Below are 18,200 nucleotides of genomic sequence, written 5' to 3'. Positions count from 1 at the left end.
TCCGGTTTCCCTTCATGGACCTGGTCCCCCATCCCTCCCCCTGATTCTCCACCGTTCTACCTCCCGCCTGGACTCTTGTTTTGTTTTGTTGTATTTGTCGTCTTGGAGCGTCTGGTAGCCGCTCCGTAGAGGGGGGGTTATGTCACAGTGTTGGGTTTGTGTTCCCCGGGTGTCCAGTAGATGTCCTCCTTCCCCGGTGTCACTTACATCATGAACTACGTTTCCCATCATCCTGTCTGGCTATCACGATCATTGCACTCAGGTTTTCCCCGTCATCACTGCACTGTTTCCCCTCACCTTGTTAGTGTCTGTGTATATATATCCTGTTTGTGTCAGTGTTTGTCACTGAGTCCTTGTATGTATCACACCATTTCCTTAGTTGGTTCTTGTCTGTGGCTTGTTTTGTTCTTTTTGGATTGCTTCTTTGGATTTTGACCTCTGCATGGACTGGATATTGATGTAACGGATTTCCCTTAATAAACACATATTGCATTTGGATCTAAATTACCTCTGTTCTTGTGTGGATCGTGACACAGATGGCCTTCCATAACAAACCTTCAACCAGTCTATTCCAATAAGCGATACAGTTTGGCCTGGTGACAATGTCTTTTTGAAGTAATGAACGAATAGTTTTATTAACATTTACGACTCTGGGAGCAAAACTATTTTTTTCCCAACTGCAGTATCAAATAAATCAAAGGAAGAAAGGGGCGCAATACTGGTTTGGGTATTATCTCTGAATAATGCCAAGACCCCTGTGGGAATCGCATCCAAGACCAAATTGAAAATGTGAAACCAAACCAAAACTTACCGAAAGTATTAAAATGCATCAAAACATGAACTTTGGTTTGGACCTTGGTGCGGACTTTCAGGTGTGAAAAGACACGCGAAAGTTGTTCCTCCATTGTTTGTAACTAAATAGACAAAATAACTTGCAATATTGTTTTTAAGTTTCTAAGAAATGAAAATATGAAATGTATTTTAAATTTATATTACAATAATATTAGACTCACAATTGTGATTAACAGCGATATTCGGATAAAAAATAAATATTAAAGATAGTTCACCCAAAAATTCCATCATCTAACGAATTTTGAAGAATGTTTTGGTGACCATTGACTTTCATGGTAGATATATATATAAAAAATACATTTCTCAAAGTACCTCTTTTGTGTACCACACGACACAAGATTAAAGAAAGCCATACAGGATTGGAATGACATGGTAAGCCATCCCTTTAATCATAAAACTAGCAAAGAACGATATTCAAAGCAATGCAAAAATGCTTTGATTACTATAATGTGAGCTTCCATATGTCATCACAGCTCATTTCATGATTGGATTTCAAATTGGCCTTGTGTTTTCTAGTTAACTGAATCAGTTTAAAGCAATGGTTATTTAGAGTTCAGAGAGCCTCCAGCATAAACACAGATAAATGTTTCTGAAGTATTACCACACTTTTGGTTGTTTTTACATCAGTATTCTGTCTTGTTACAAGGATTACTTTGGGAAGAACTGGGAGAATTTTCCCTTCCGGCAGTGACCAAATGACAAAATTTGATTTAGCCTAAAAGATTATTCACTGGATGTTCACAGCTGTTGTTTAAATCACTATTCTGGAGTGTGTTTCCCGTATAATGACGTAACCCTCTGCTTAGTACGATGCATCGTTGTAAGAAATCAAATAGCTGGTCACGACTGTTTCACGAAACCGTATTCTCCTGTCAGTCATTCGGCTATAATCTTCATTCAGTTCAATACCTTTGTGAGCTTTGACATGCCGAAGACCAAATTTACCTCAGCAAAGCTTTCAATGGAAAATCCATAATAAGCTTTTCAATAATACCAAACCACAACATGTTGCCTTAGGCTGCCATTCAAGATCGCTGATCCAAGAAAGAAGTTTTTCCACACTGACTTTTTGTGTAAACAGCAACAGTTGAAAAGTTTAAAATCCGTTTCTATACAACAATATGCCTGTTACTCTATTTAGAAAATGCTGAGTTTCTATGGCCTGGATGTTTTACTTCACAAATTATTTTGAAATGCATTTCTTTTCATGCATAAAAATTGCCATCAGGACTGAGCAGAACACGTTTTCATGAAAACCTCCCAGCTTATAAAATGTCACCAATAAGCACTGAAAGGACTGTAAACTCTAAACTGGAAAAATGCCTGACTTTTTGAACCTTTCCCTCATTGGAATAATTCACAGAAGCATTGCCCTCTGAGTCGAGGTGGCAAAGTAAAGTTTCTCTTCACCCTTCTGTGATCATAATGATATAATCACCTGTGCCAGGTGGCTGAGGGGGTATTTCACTATTGAAGTGTGAACGTTAATGACCAACTTAGTTCCATTGAACGACTCGAGTGAGTCACACGCTCCGGGCGACGCTCCCACTCATATTTTCTGCTTTTGTTGCCTGCTTTTTTGACTCCTAAATAGTTACCGTAGCTTTTCGAGCCGTCCGGTGGATAATTTGAGCACTCGGTCGGTGGTCGAAAATGAGAGCCAAAAGTCATAAGCATTATTTGTTAAGCTAAAATCTATTTAATAAGTTTTTTATTAAAAATTTTAATAATATGTTTTGTATATCATTTACTTCAAGTCCTGGAAATCATTATCATTCATGGCCAATGTATCATTCTTTGTAAAGGTTTCTATTGGTACATGGTTCGCTCTAATACCAGCAAAAACCTGAATTACTCCATAAACCAACCTTGACCTGACATAAGGGGATCCAAGGAAACAAGTCATGCCTTTAACTGTCATTGAATGATAATGCCTTCATTTATTTTGGTGTTTTGCTAGTGGACTTAAAGGGATAGTCACCCAAAAATGAAAATGGTTTAAGGGTGAGTAAATTATAGGATAATTTGTTTTGTTTTTTGGTGAACTATCCCTTTAAACAAATGACTGTTTAAAATGTGCCAAATTAAAGTTCATTGTTCTCCACTGCTACAGTATTGTGTTGCAGTGTCGTGAAGGGCCTATAGCTGTGGGGTGGAAAGGGTGGGAGGAATCATGCATGAGTCAAACTTTGTGTCATCAAGAACTCATTTCATACCGAACACACAAACTTCCAGATTTAAGAATTGAGCCATCCTGGACTATGCTGTGGACCAAACTGATACTGTACAAATTGTTTCACTACATAACACTGACAGATTTGGGAGACACATTTATCTAAAGCAACGTACTGTACATTGCATTCAAGGTGTACATTTCATCAGTTCATGCCTTTCCGGGGAATCGAACCCATGACTTTGTCTTTGTCAGCAGCATTTATCACTGTTTGAGCTTCAGATCCAGAGAAAATGAACATCAAATGTGTGATCATTTTTGTGTGAATTTGTAGAGAAAACCTAATGTATTTTCACAAATGTATTGTCTTAATAAAACATGCACACAGCTTTGAAACTTAAAATATCCAGTCTCTTTTACAATTGAATTGATTAAAAAATGATTCCGATTCATTTGGAGCAGCACTCATTAGATTATTGCTTATTTAAAAATCTAAGTAGTTTGATGATGTTATCCTATTTGTTTTTGCGCCCAATAATTATTATTTTTTAACTGAAGATATTTCATTTTAAATAATAATCCAGTTCTTTTGTTACACTCTCAGAATTTTTTTTTTACAAAAGCTGTCACTGGGACAGTACCCTACAAAAGGGTTCTTATATGTACACTTTTGGTACCAATATGTACCTTTGAGGGACTAATATGCGCTCTTTAGGTACAAAGGTGTACCTTTTGAAAAGGTACCGCCACAGTGACAGCTTTTGTACCTTTTTTTCTGAGTGTAGAATAGTTTGTAGTGCATTTGACTACTTTTTTTTTTTTAGCTTGAGTATAGCTGAACTACTTTAAATTGCTTTTTGTCCTGACTTAGTTCTAACAAATCTGGCATTTCATCCGTGGATAGAAAAATTTGAGGTAAAAACTGCAACTCACCTTCCTTTAGTGTGGAGAAAACAGCACCTCAGTCAGTCAACACAGGGTCCATTGGCACTTCCTTCTTAAACATTGCGCTGATTCTGCATTTCAAACCTCTTTTTATATTAATACTCAGTTTCTGAGAGTACAAAGAGTTCATAAAATAGATACATAGTACTTTATAATGTGCCAGAACCTGTTCAGATGCTTGGTTGGCTTGATAAACGACAGCAGTCAGAGCTGGTGTCTGGCCAGCAGAAAGCTGTCAGTATAAGCAAGGCCAAGGACGCTTGGCAAACAGCGGCTGTATAGTTGCCAACAGCTCCTTGTTTAATTCAAGAAAGGAAAGCATCTGAGAAAAAGCCTGATTTTCTGCTCTATGTCTTGCATGAAACATCACCTCTTAAGAATATTTATGGAACCTGCAAATGGAACCATTGCAATTCCGGTACTTTCTGAAAGGTGTCACTGCTGAGCAAACACACACGACTGATGCTTGCTAGTTCATTGTTCTCATGAATAATCAGCTTCAAGACTTCAGAGTTGCACATGTCCTCAGTCCTGAATGCAACTGTAATATCTGGATTCTCTGCTGAACAAACCGCTAATGCGACAAACTAATCCTCTCTTCTGATAACAGGACAAGCGTTCGTGTTATACTCTCTTATGTGGGCGCTGAACAGCACTTCAAGCTAAAATGAAACAGTCCAGTGTGATTTATTATCAAACTCAGCTCAGAGGGGGAGTAAAGCGCACTGGATTATTGAACACTATAGTCTGACAATATTCATTAGTAATGTTGTCACCTACAGGAAAGTGAAGAAAATATATTAAAGTGATAGTTTACCAAAAATGAGAACTCATCATGTCATCATTTACTCGCCCTCATGTCGTTTCAGACCTGTATGAATTAACAGTTTTGGTGACCACTGACTTCTGTTGTATAGACAGAAAAAAAAGTTGTCAAAATATAATCTTCCACATTACATACATGTTTGATTCATGCTCCACGGGAGAAAGAAACTTTGGTTTGGAATGACATGAGGTTATTATTGTTAACTAAAACTAAAACCATAAAAAAACAATAAAACATTTTCATTACATTAACTGGTCTCATTTAATTTTTGTTACAAGCTGTTCACACATTGGTTAAAAAAAAAAAGCGATGAATACATGAAAATTATTACGTATAGCCCCTTCGAGCTGAAGTAGGCAACTAAAATAATTAAAAATAAATAAAATAATACTAAAATAATAAATAATAATAATGTCAAAACAGAAAACAAAATTACTAAAACTTTAACAGAAAATATAAGAATAAAATCAATATCAATATATTAACAAAAACTATAACAGCATAGGGTGAGCAAATCATGACTGGATATTCATTATGGGGTGAATTATCCTTTTAAAGCCTGACATGTTCACAAAAGGCATTCAGTGTCAATATAATTGTCCTTGTTCTAAGTAATAGTCTCTTAACAAAGCAAAATACAGACAATAAAGCGTTTTCTGTATGATAGAACATTAGTAAAACGTAGCATTATACAGAGGAAAATGGCAATGCGTATTTATATGCAAAATTATTCATGAAGGTCCTAGTTGTAATTATGATCTGAAGGGATGTTCAGGTGCAACTTTAAAGTTTGCAACTGATAATTATGATATTCTGACAGCATGAAAGCAGCATTAGCCTCCTCCATATAGGACTATTGGGAACATACTGAAAGCACCAATGATGCACTAGAGATAATCCTGTGTTTAACAATGTTTGTTTTTACAGAAAAGCAAATGAATAGCAAATCAGTTGAAATGGTATTACATAAACACTGAAAACTAGCTCAATGCAAAAGACGTCTGCAGTGAACACATCACAAAATTTCAAGGGCATGTTGTAACATAAAATATGACGCATATTTTCGTACTGACGAAGACAAAAATTGGTTGAAAAAAAACCCACCCCAACCTCAAAGTTGTGTTATCACATCAACAATGATGCACATTTCCCTGTTAAGAGAATAAAAGAGATAAAATATGCCATGTCACTCTGGTGACAATAACACTTGCTTCACACACGGACAACAAATGTAACCGAGCCTCAAAGACTGTGGCATTTGCAAATGAATTGTAACACAAGAAATATTTTTTTTTTAAAGTATTCATCCCTATAAATCAATATTTGGTAGAACCACCTTGGGCTGCAATTACAGCTGCAGTTTTTGGGGGGTATCGTGTCAGTTTTAAACATCTGAATCATGCATTTTTTTACCCATTCCTCTTGGCAAAACTGCAATTTAATTAAAGTTGCTCAAGAAATAAATTGTCCAAGCTCTGTCAGTTCACATAGGGACCATTAGTGAATGCTAGTTTTTAAGTCTTGCCATCAGATTGAGGTCTGGCTTTCGACATATAGGTTGCTTTAGGAGCATGTATTAGGGACCGTTTACACAACATCGTTTCAAACTAAAAACTGAAAACTTTTTATGTGTTTGATTTTACACAACAGCAGCGTTTTAGCGGCCTGAAAACGCGAACATTTGGAAACAGGTTTCAAAGTGCAAGTATTTGAAACCACTGCCATTATCTTCTCCTCATAAATTACAAAAAAATTGTGAAAATGGTTTCATCATGCATAAGCATATTACGTGTTCAGTTTATAGGCAGCAGAATACAGCGGTTTAGTCGGTTTCGGATCTGTGTGAACGGGAATAGTTTTGACGGAGGAAGGATTTTGAAGGATTTCTGTTTTTAGTACATCACTGTCGTGTAAACATACCCTAAACGTCATTGTCCTGACATTGTAACTTCCACACCAGTCTCAAGTCTTCTGCAGACTGACATAGGTTTTCTCAAGAATTGGCCCATCTTCCCCTCAGTGACCATCCTGTTTGAGTGTGGGAATAAAGTGATTCATGCATTTGGAAAATGCTTTTATCTAAAGTAACTTTCTGAACATTGCATTCAAATTAGATATTTATCATTTCATGTATGCCTTATTATTATTAATTCATCATTGTCATTAGGATATGTATCAAAAACTTTTAAGCTGGCTGTTTATTAAACCTCTTGATCCTGGAGAATTAGTTAATTACACACTGATATCGAATCTCCATTTTCTGTCAAAAATACTAGAAAAGGCAGTATCCGCACAACTGTGTTCCTTCTTAGAAAGAAATGGTATCGGTGAGGATTTCCAGTCAGGATTCAGACCGTATCGTAGTTTCTGTCTATTAGTGTTACTGGATCTTAGTGCTTTAACCCTCTGGGGTCTGAGGTGTTTTTGGGGTCCTTGAGATGTTCTGACATGCCCTGACATTTGTGCTTTTTACAGTTGCTTATAAACATATTAATGGCAAAGGTGTAATTACACTCTATTTATCACAAATAATATTATCACTACCATAATATGTGAGCAACATGTACTGTATGTACATGTTTGTATTTTTGAGAGAATAATGTTTATGCATGGTTATTGAAAAAACAAAAATAATGTTTCTGAAATAAGGCCACAACACTTTTGACTAATGGATGTTGTCGCCTAGAGTTTTTGCTTCAAAATGATCTGAAAATCATCCTGCCTAATCACTCACACAGAACAATACATTGATTTAAATTTTCTAAGACACTTTTTGTTTAGAAAGGCAATATGTGTGGGGGCGTGAATGATCATGAATAATGCTGTGATTCACACCTGAGAAGACAATGACCCGCATGATGAGCTGCATAATGAGCATTTCGGTCAGGTGTGTCACTGAGAGGGAACTATTAGAAAGAATGCGAGGACAAAATAAATATACATATACATACAGTGAGGAAAATAAGTATTTGAACACCCTGCTATTTTGCAAGTTCTCCCACTTAGAAATCATGGAGGGGTCTGAAATTGTCATCGTAGGTGCATGTCCACTGTGAGAGACATAATCAAAAAAATTGATTATCTATTTATTTGTATGATACAGCTGCAAATAAGTATTTGAACACCTGAGAAAATCAATGTTAATATTTGGTACAGTAGCCTTTGTTTGCAATTACAGAGGTCAAACGTTTCCTGTAGTTTTTCACCAGGTTTGCACACACTGCAGGAGGGATTTTGGCCCACTCCTCCACACAGATCTTCTCTAGATCAGTCAGGTTTCTGGGCTGTCGCTGAGAAACACGGAGTTTGAGCTCCCTCCAAAGATTCTCTATTGGGTTTAGGTCTGGAGACTGGCTAGGCCACGCCAGAACCTTGATATGCTTCTTACAGAGCCACTCCTTGGTTATCCTGGCTGTGTGCTTCGGGTCATTGTCATGTTGGAAGACCCAGCCTCGACCCATCTTCAATGCTCTAACTGAGGGAAGGAGGTTGTTCCCCAAAATCTCGCAATACATGGCCCCGGTCATCCTCTCCTTAATACAGTGCAGTCGCCCTGTCCCATGTGCAGAAAAACACCCCCAAAGCATGATGCTACCACCCCCATGCTTCACAGTAGGGATGGTGTTCTTGGGATGGTACTCATCATTCTTCTTCCTCCAAACACGTTTAGTGGAATTATGACCAAAACGTTCTATTTTGGTCTCATCTGACCACATGACTTTCTCCCATGACTCCTCTGGATCATCCAAATGGTCATTGGCAAACTTAAGACGGGCCTTGACATGTGCTGGTTTAAGCAGGGGAACCTTCCGTGCCATGCATGAATTCAAACCATGACGTCTTAGTGTATTACCAACAGTAACCTTGGAAACGGTGGTCCCAGCTCTTTTCAGGTCATTGACCAGCTCCTCCCGTGTAGTTCTGGGCTGATTTCTCACCTTTCTTAGGATCATTGAGACCCCACGAGGTGAGATCTTGCATGGAGCCCCAGTCCGAGGGAGATTGACAGTCATGTTTAGCTTCTTCCATTTTCTAATGATTGCTCCAACAGTGGACCTTTTTTCACCAAGCTGCTTGGCAATTTCCCCGTAGCCCTTTCCAGCCTTGTGGAGGTGTACAATTTTGTCTCTAGTGTCTTTGGACAGCTCTTTGGTCTTGGCCATGTTAGTAGTTGGATTCTTACTGATTGTATGGGGTGGACAGGTGTCTTTATGCAGCTAACGACCTCAAACAGGTGCATCTAATTTAGGATAATAAATGGAGTGGAGGTGGACATTTTAAAGGCAGACTAACAGGTCTTTGAGGGTCAGAATTCTAGCTGATAGACAGGTGTTCAAATACTTATTTGCAGCTGTATCATACAAATAAATAGTTAAAAAATCATATATTGTGATTCCTGGATTTTTTTTTTTAGATTATGTCTCTCACAGTGGACATGCACCTACGATGACAATTTCAGACCCCTCCATGATTTCTAAGTGGGAGAACTTGCAAAACTTGCAAAATAGCAGGGTGTTCAAATACTTATTTTCCTCACTGTATATACATATTAAACAATCCCCTTTGAAGGCCATCTCAACATGACAGCCATCAGCACAGATCCTCAGCACAGAACACAAGAACTACACACAGGGCCGGTTCTAGACATTAGGAGGCCCTAGGCAAAATTCATGTTGGAGGCCCCCCACCCCCAATAAAAAAACACTTGAAACAAATATGATTCCTAACCTTTTTATTTATACAACATTTAATTTTAAAAGCGGTATATTTTTACTTACACAGTACATAAGTTTGGACACATTACTATTTTTAATGTTTTTGAAAGAAGTCTCTTATGCTCATCAAGCCTGGATTTATTTGATCAAAAATACAGAAAAATTATATAGTGAAATATTATTAAAATTTAAAATAATGGTTTTCTATTTTACTATACTTTATATTTCTGTGATGCAAAGCTGAATTTAGTGTCACGTGATCCTTCAGAAAACTTTATAATATTCTGATTTATTATCAAATGTTAGAAATGGTGCTTAATATTTATTTTATAACCTGTGATACTTTTTTTCAGGATTTTTGATTATTAAAAAGTTTTTAAAAAGTCTTCACTATCACTTTTTATATATTTAACACATCCTTTCTGAATATTCCTGTTTTCTTCTGTATTTTTGATCAAATAAATGCAGGCTTGTAGAGCATAATAATAAACTTCTTTCAAAAACATTAAAAATAGTAATGGGTCCAGACTTTTACCGGTACTGTATGTACATATTAATCAAACTTTATCTAAGGTAATCTCTTTTTTGTTTAATGAAGATGTTATTGTTGTTATTTTGCTGTTTTATTCAATTTATTCACAGTTCCAGAATCCCACTTCAGTAGATGAGCATAAGTGCTTTTATATTGCATTGCTACCTTAGATATGCTATACACAAATCAAGTGGAAGAGAAAGACACGATCGCTACTGAGCAGAAAAAAAATATATAAACTGATATTATTGGCGTAATGTCAGGGTATAATCTAATCATCAGCAGAATTTAGAAGATAGACCCAAGATATGAGATCTTTTATTTGAAACATTTAAAAATGTTGTAGTGTGTTGGCTTTTTAACTTAGAATACAGACGTCTTGTCTTTTAATTTTGTAGCTTTTTTACTGGTCAGCTCCCGACGCGATGTTATTCATTGTACGCGCAAATTCAAAGCGTCGTGTCTGGGCACTAATGACGCTCGCGCTCTTTTAAACTCGTAATAAAGCGGTGAATGATTTTTCCAGAAATGACGCTGATCTACAGTACAAGTTTATAATACATTGTAATCACTCCAAAATAGATGACGACAACTCACACACCTGCATTATGAGCTGTGCTTCTTTGTGTGCTTTTGCCTCGCAGCACCTGATGGATGCGTTCGTTACACATACTTTCAGAAGCCGGCACCCGCTTTGTAACGGACACATTAATTGGTTTAACTGCAGTAATGTAACAGTCTATGGTTAAGATAAACATCGTCACTATTTTTAGTTAATTAATAAATATTGAAATAAATTGTAGATAGGACATTTGTACATTTTTTTTCTTTCTTTTTTTTCTTTCCCTCTGTCTGGGCCCCATGCCGCTGATCGGGCCCTAGGCAAGTGCCTAGTTTGCCTTTGCGTTAATCCGGCTCTGACTACACACATCCTCTGCACACATCGTCTCCATTCCAGAGTGATGAATCCGATCTTCAAGCAGAAGGAACTGGACGAAATATGTTGAATGCTACCGATCCACAATCTGTCTTGTGATGCAGCCTGAATCATAATCACACCATGTCCGTTCATTGGCCAGAGGAGAACTGGCCCTCAACTGACTCTGGTTTCTCCAAAGGTTTTTGTTCTCTATTTCTGTCACTGATAGTTTGGGATCCTTGCCACTGTCGCCTCTGGCTTGCTTAGTTAGAGACACTTAATATTCAGCAATATTACTGACACCATTATATGAGAACTGGACTGAGATGGACGATGATATCACTGTTTTCTGCAGAACTGCTTTATAGATGAATTGAACTCATTTCGTAATTGATGTACTTGATGACGTACAGAGTTATTGAACTGAAATGAATAAACACTGAACTGATTTCAAGTGAATGATGACTGTTTGCTATTGTATATTGTTTTTAGTGCTGCTTTACAGCAGAATTGAATTCTGTTTGCATCATTGAATCTTTATTTTCCAGTTTATCACTGTAAAGCTGCTTTGAAACAATCTGTAGTGTATAGAAATAAAGGTGACTTGACTATTCCATTCAAAACCATGACTTCACCATCACTTTTTTTAAATGAACAAAGAAAGATGTAAATGCCTTTGTTAGTTGGTACTGTACCTTACAATGTCAATAGGAAAATGAACTTTGTATTTGATGTTATAACATTCCCCAGGGCCGTGTTATTTATTTATTTTTCCCCTTCGTGCACTTCAATAGGAAAATATGCATCATAGTTTATGTCAAACATTTGAAATCCTTACCTCAAGGGTTTTTGCCTGCAGACTATTTTTAGTGATGTATTATTTTTGTGTTTATTTTAACCGGCATAATTTTTTCTTCTGAAGTATTGTTTTTATATCTGTTTGCCATGGAATAAAAAAATACTTTTGATGTCACTGTAAGTAGTATCAATGACTTGTTGCACAATTTATTTATAGTTGTTCTTTGCAATAACGTACTAGTGAATCATTTAAAATAAGACCAGGAAAGTGCGTTAAGTAAATAGGGTCAGTTTGAATGTAATATGTTCTCTTTGTTTTCATGTGTTGTCAGATGGCATTATTCGATTTAATGTTAATGTTACAATTAGCTGTTTCATATTAAAAGAGAGAAGTGACAAAAATGAAAAAAATAAACCTGACAAATAACACTCACTTGCTGCACTAGATCTAATAAGACATGGCCAAAGTAAAATTAAACACGTTTTTAACAATTTAGTAGGTCTATATAAATGTGTTTCATTTTGTTCCTGTGATGGCTGAATTTTCAGCAGCCAAAAGAAGAAAAAAACTTCCTGATCCCAAACTTTTGAACAGTAGTGTATATATGTGTAGAGATGTCCCACAACCTCATGATAAATTGATTTCTTTGCAAACCTACAGTCGCTCAACTTGAGGTAAATCCAATCAACTTTGCCAAAAGTGTGTTTCACAGAGGACTATATGAAGGACCTTTAGAAATGTTCCAGAATCACCAGTGATGCACTGGGGGACAAACTGTGCTGTTTTTATCCCACAGCAAAAAAAAACCTTCAGAAAGAAAATGGTAAATATTGCAATAAACAGTGCTGCAAATGACCGCTGACAAAAACACTAAACAATAGGGTTTGAAGGGTATGTTATAACAGCAAATATGATATTTTCCTTTTTGAGGAAGAAAAAAGGAAAAAAATATATATTTAGCATGACCCAAAAGAGTATGTTATAACATCAAATATGAGGCAAACTTTCCTAGTGATGATGCATGAAAAAAAAAAAAAAAAAAAAAAAAAACTAACAAAGATATTAATGTCCTTGGTTCATAAAAAAGAAAAAAAAAACTTGAAATAAATAAATGTTACTAAACAGTATTAAAATATAAAATAACATATTTTAAAAATTAAAAAAATATATTTTACCTAGTTGCCAAAGTTGCCAACATTTCTAATTTTCTTTGATTTAGCTTGATGTACTAAAATAACTTAAACTATAGACATAAAAATAAAAAAACTAACAAAAAACTATATATATATATATATATATATATGTACACACACACATTACATTACATTACATTATTACACATAATTGAGCTATCAAAAATGTATTTAGCTTGGCTAATTGCTCATAAAATATTAAATGTGAGAATAATCTGGTATTATTCTAAGTGTTATAATTAATGACAGAATTTTCATTTTTGGGTGAATATCCCTTTAAGAGAAACTCCTTTAAACTTTAAACAGAATAGTTGACATTAGCAAGCCTGTCATCTTATATTGCACTATTGAATTACAAAGATGGTCAATCCATTTTCTGAAATCACATTTTGCAATTTTACTTGACATTATTTTCTTAATTTTCTAAAAAAAAAAAAAAAAAAATGTTGTTTCAACTTTTAAAAAGTAAGTATTTGTGCTGCCTTAAAATGTTAAGTTTAGTCAACCTAAAATGTGTGTAAAAACTGACAACTTGGATATTTGAGTTGACTTAAAATCGTAAGGCAGTACAAACTTTTGAAACAACATTTTATTTTGACAGTATACTGCAATTTTCACCCTTCACTCAGCTCCAGCTGCAAAACGAGGTGCATGTGTACTTGTTTTACTTACTAAACTAACGGAAAACACATTATTTACTTCTCTTAAATGTGTGAAACAAAATGTTATTTGAAAATAATTTCATAAAAGGCTTTTTAAAAGCCTTTATCTAGTTCAAAAAGTCTTAGAAGACTGTTTTTGGTTCAGGGTTGAATACCATGCATCCTCTTTTTGATATCGTCACCTTCCTAAAATAATTGCCCAAATCATTTTCATTTTCAAATGACTTAGGCAATTATTTTTCGGAGTTCGGAGCAATCATAGAAAAACACTTAAGAAATGTATCCTCACTGACCAATGATTACTTGAAACACTTGGAGAAATGACCAATGGTACTGAGGGCAGATTGACTTGAACGTTAACCAGCTTGTCAGAATCACAACACTGCCATATATTCCACATGCATATTAAGTAGATCAGTCATACATTTAATTTTTAACTAACTATTCATATAATTTTATATATTTGTCCAATGAATACTGTTTGTATTTTATAGATCTACTACACAAATAAGGTGATGTTTTTCCTTATGTAGTGTGTGGGAGTAAATGACAAGATCCTGACCACGAGCAACATTTCTACCTGTACAAAACAAGAACACAAATGTACAAAAAAAAAAGACAAACAGCCCACACAATATGAGCAGTCTGGTGATATGGATTGCATTGCTTCAGTCCTCAACAGTCTTTCTGCTTAAAGCAACTTAACCAACAAGCAGTTCTTGCTGCCTCTTATACATAAAAAGGAGATTCCTAAGTGAGCACTTTCAAGCACTTATATCTGAGGTTCCTCACAGACTCCCTGCATTTACACTCCATTTTCTGCATTCAAATGGTAATTCAATGCTTAGTCAAAGATTCCTTTAGACAAACTCCTGCTGGAAAACAGCTCAAAATGATCTAACAGACTGCATGGTTACACAAAAACTCCACTGTGCGTGTGCGTGTGCGTGTCCCCATACCATTCAGTCAATAAGTTGAATATTTTAGTGGAAATGTATCATTCTTCTGCTTCAAAAGTTACATTTCTCCATATCGCTTCTCCCTCTAAAGCTCCTAATATAAATGTTCACTGCTTTTGCTCACTCAGCTGCTGAATATTCAACACACACTGCATTTGCTTTCCACTGACCCGTCTTGGAGACCAGAAACTCCCCTAACTAAACATCTAGAAACATTAGGATACTGTATTTTGTAAAATTCAAATAAGCTTTACATATGTTTATTGGAAAGGGTTTAAAAGCAATGTTCTTCATGCAACCATAAACTATTATTGCACATGCAATGATTGCATGACAGGCGGTAGACAATTAACTCTTTCACTGCCAGCGTTTTTGTAAAAAGTTGTCAGCCACTTACCAGCATTTTTGATCATTTTCACAAATGTTTCAGTTTTGTTTGAATATCTGAATATGCAATGAATAGAGTAGATGGAGTAGATCGAGTCCATCAACACCTCCAAAGTTTCACAGTCCTGTAGCTCGTCCTGGGTCGACATTTCATTCATTAACATTAGGCACTTTTGATTTATATGCTGTATAATTTTGATCGCGTTATTTTACATATGCATCTGCTTACATATGCTATCGCTTGTTTCTGCTTCTTCTTCACCTGTGTTTTCATCAGGAGATTCAGTACTCTTTCAGAATATGTGTAATAGCGCCCCCTACCGTATAACAGTGAAATTTTCCCCTGTGGGAACGTGCCACTGTCCCGCTGCGTTAGGCATGAGGACTGCAGATGTGAACAGAGATATAAACTGCAATGTCTGTAATGTAAGACGCCTTGTAGGACATTTCTTTTTTCCCCAATGATAGACATGCCATTGTCATTACTGGAAGCTCAGAGGCCGGACTCAATGTGATGGGGTCATGTATAAGTCCGGGACTACATCTCCCATAAGTCTGTGTGGTAGCATAATATTTACTTTGGCACACACTATAAATAAAACAGTAGCCTAGTGTATAGCGCGCTCTAGTCTCATCTCTCATCCATGCATTGGATCTTCAAACAAGCGTGTGCTAGTATCAGGTCACCTTCATTTAATGAGATGTGGGCATGAGGAAGGTATGGGTTTTGTCATTGAGAACTCCTTGATTATTGATGGTGGAAGGCCTGATGACAGTCTTATGAATGATGAACTATGCTCTTTTAAAGAAGAATACCTCTCTTTCTATCTTTTTATTTTATTTTATTTATTTTTTTGTGGTGAATTACCCAGTTCTTTTTGGAGACATTGTGTTGATATTATTGTACATTTTTGATCGATTAGTTTTTTTGATTTCATGGCGGCCGCAGGGTCTCCTCCATGCGTGTGATTGGCACTGGTGATTTGTGCTTCTTTTTGAGCGCTGTAAATTCTGTGCTGGATTGGAGTGTGAATTGTGATTAGTGGTTGTATTTTTTTCTCTTCACACTTACTGCCCTGTTGAAGCCCTGTGGATTGTTGTGAATTTCTGTTTTATTCTCTTTCTCCTTGAATGAGATTTGTATTAGTGTTTTAGACATTTACTATTTTATGCAAAATCTGGTATCTGTTCATTGTAATATAGATTTTACAGTAATTTATTTAAAAAAATGTATTTTACAGTGTAATTGTTACACGTTACGTTTGTAGTAACTATAGTAATAACTATAAATCATGCATAATTACATGCAACTAATCCTTAAACACACAAATGGATGTCAAATGCAAAAGTCAACACATTCATCCAGACAGCAACAAAGTGTCGGCCCAGATCCGGCCCACATCTGGTACATGTGGAATCCTAACCGAACCAGATGTGGACCGGATCTGGACCGACACTATGTTGCTGTCTAGGCTCAGTACATTCTGCAGTTCACTTCAACCATATTTGAAAGAGTATAGAAGTAATTATATAAGTGTGTCAAAAAAGCATGCTTAAGGTTTAATTGCTAACTAATAGCATTTGAAAATTGAAAATATAATTTAATTGCAATTAACATGCAGTGAAATGTCAAAAAAAAAATATTACATTCAGTTTGCACTGAAGTAATATATTATTTTAAGTATATTATTTCCATAATAAGGACTCCTTTATTAAGAAGGATTTGCCAAATTTATAAATGTAAATAGCTTGCTTATTCCATGAACAACTAAAATGAGCAACAGCTCAGAAAAATAAAAGTCACGCAATTCAAAGTCTGAGAGTTGTTCTCAATGCTTAAAGGTTCATTAATTACATTTGTGTTTCGCCAGCTATGAGCGCACAGTTATGAATTACTGCATGTTGACTGATGAGAAAGTTAAATAAATCAAATAAGAAATTCTCTTCAAAATGTCAAAGTTTGATGGTTTGGATTAAATCACTCAAATTACAAAACATGTCTAGACATGTAATTGGCAACAACCCTGACAATTTGTGATTTAATCATTTTTGAGATTTCCCCAGCCTGAAGCCTTCATTTAATGTGTACACTGTTTAAGCATTTGTCAGAAGTAGCTACAATTGATTTATTTAGCTTTAAAAGACACTAAAATAGACCTTTCACATCAAAAATATTGATGGCACCATACCCATGCTGTGCACTTCTGTTCCTCAGAGCCCTGAAACTACAAAATGAAATAAAATCAGGCATTTCAACCAATGCTGTGATTCACTACCATTGCACCCGAGTAGTTAACTGACCCCATGGCACTGGCCAAAGAACTTGTTTCATCCACATTTTCTACTTCACATCATCAGCACTGTGAACAATATCATTCCCTCTCAGCATCCAGGCTATATAGTGCTCCGTGAAGACACTTCAGCATCAGCCAATCATTCTCTGGGCTTTTTCATCTCTGCACTGTTAACATTCCTGAAGTGCAAATGAACAAATAGTACAACCTCCAACAACAAATGACACGGTCTAACCGATGACACCTCAACGCCACCGTAACCCCAGCAGGAGATCTTCAATCGTTTCCATTCTCCTGTTTCAATCGTCACCTTATGTTCACAGCTAATTGAACACCTGGAGCCAAATCCCCACAGTGACACACAATTAACCCTAAAATGCATATGTGCATTTGTTTTTTATTTTTGTCTCTTTGCACATTCCATGAATTCATTAACTATGCCTTTGATCATGTGAGATAATATTTATACATACTCACTGGACACTTTATTAGGTACACCTTGCTATAGCGGGTTGGACCCCCGTGGCCAGTAATAAATAATATATATAGGTAATATCATGTACTTGTTTAGACATATACAAAGAAACAGTAATTAAAGCAATTTACTGCAATTTGCCTTATCTTTACCACTGACACTTTTTTTTAATAATAATAATAATAATAATAATAATTGGCTGTCCCCAATGGGAAGTGTAATCAGATTTACTGGGTAGGGGTGGTGATTTAGCTGTTTTCTTAGGGTTTTAAATGTATGAATATAAAAATGAAAAGGCAAAATAGTTGTGCTAAATAAAGATATCCTCTGAAAACAAATATTCATAGACTTCACATAGAGATCACAGCAAAGCAAATTACTGACAGCCTGATACACGACAACGCTTTTTTTCACTCTCCCTTTCATTCTGTCTCCATCATCTATTCAAATTTATACCAGAGAACAATGA

This window comes from Abramis brama (assembly GCF_963993115.1).
Source record: "Abramis brama genome assembly, chromosome: 9".
In the NCBI taxonomy this organism is placed as follows: domain Eukaryota; kingdom Metazoa; phylum Chordata; class Actinopteri; order Cypriniformes; family Leuciscidae; genus Abramis; species Abramis brama.
This window is presented reverse-complemented; position numbering follows the sequence as displayed.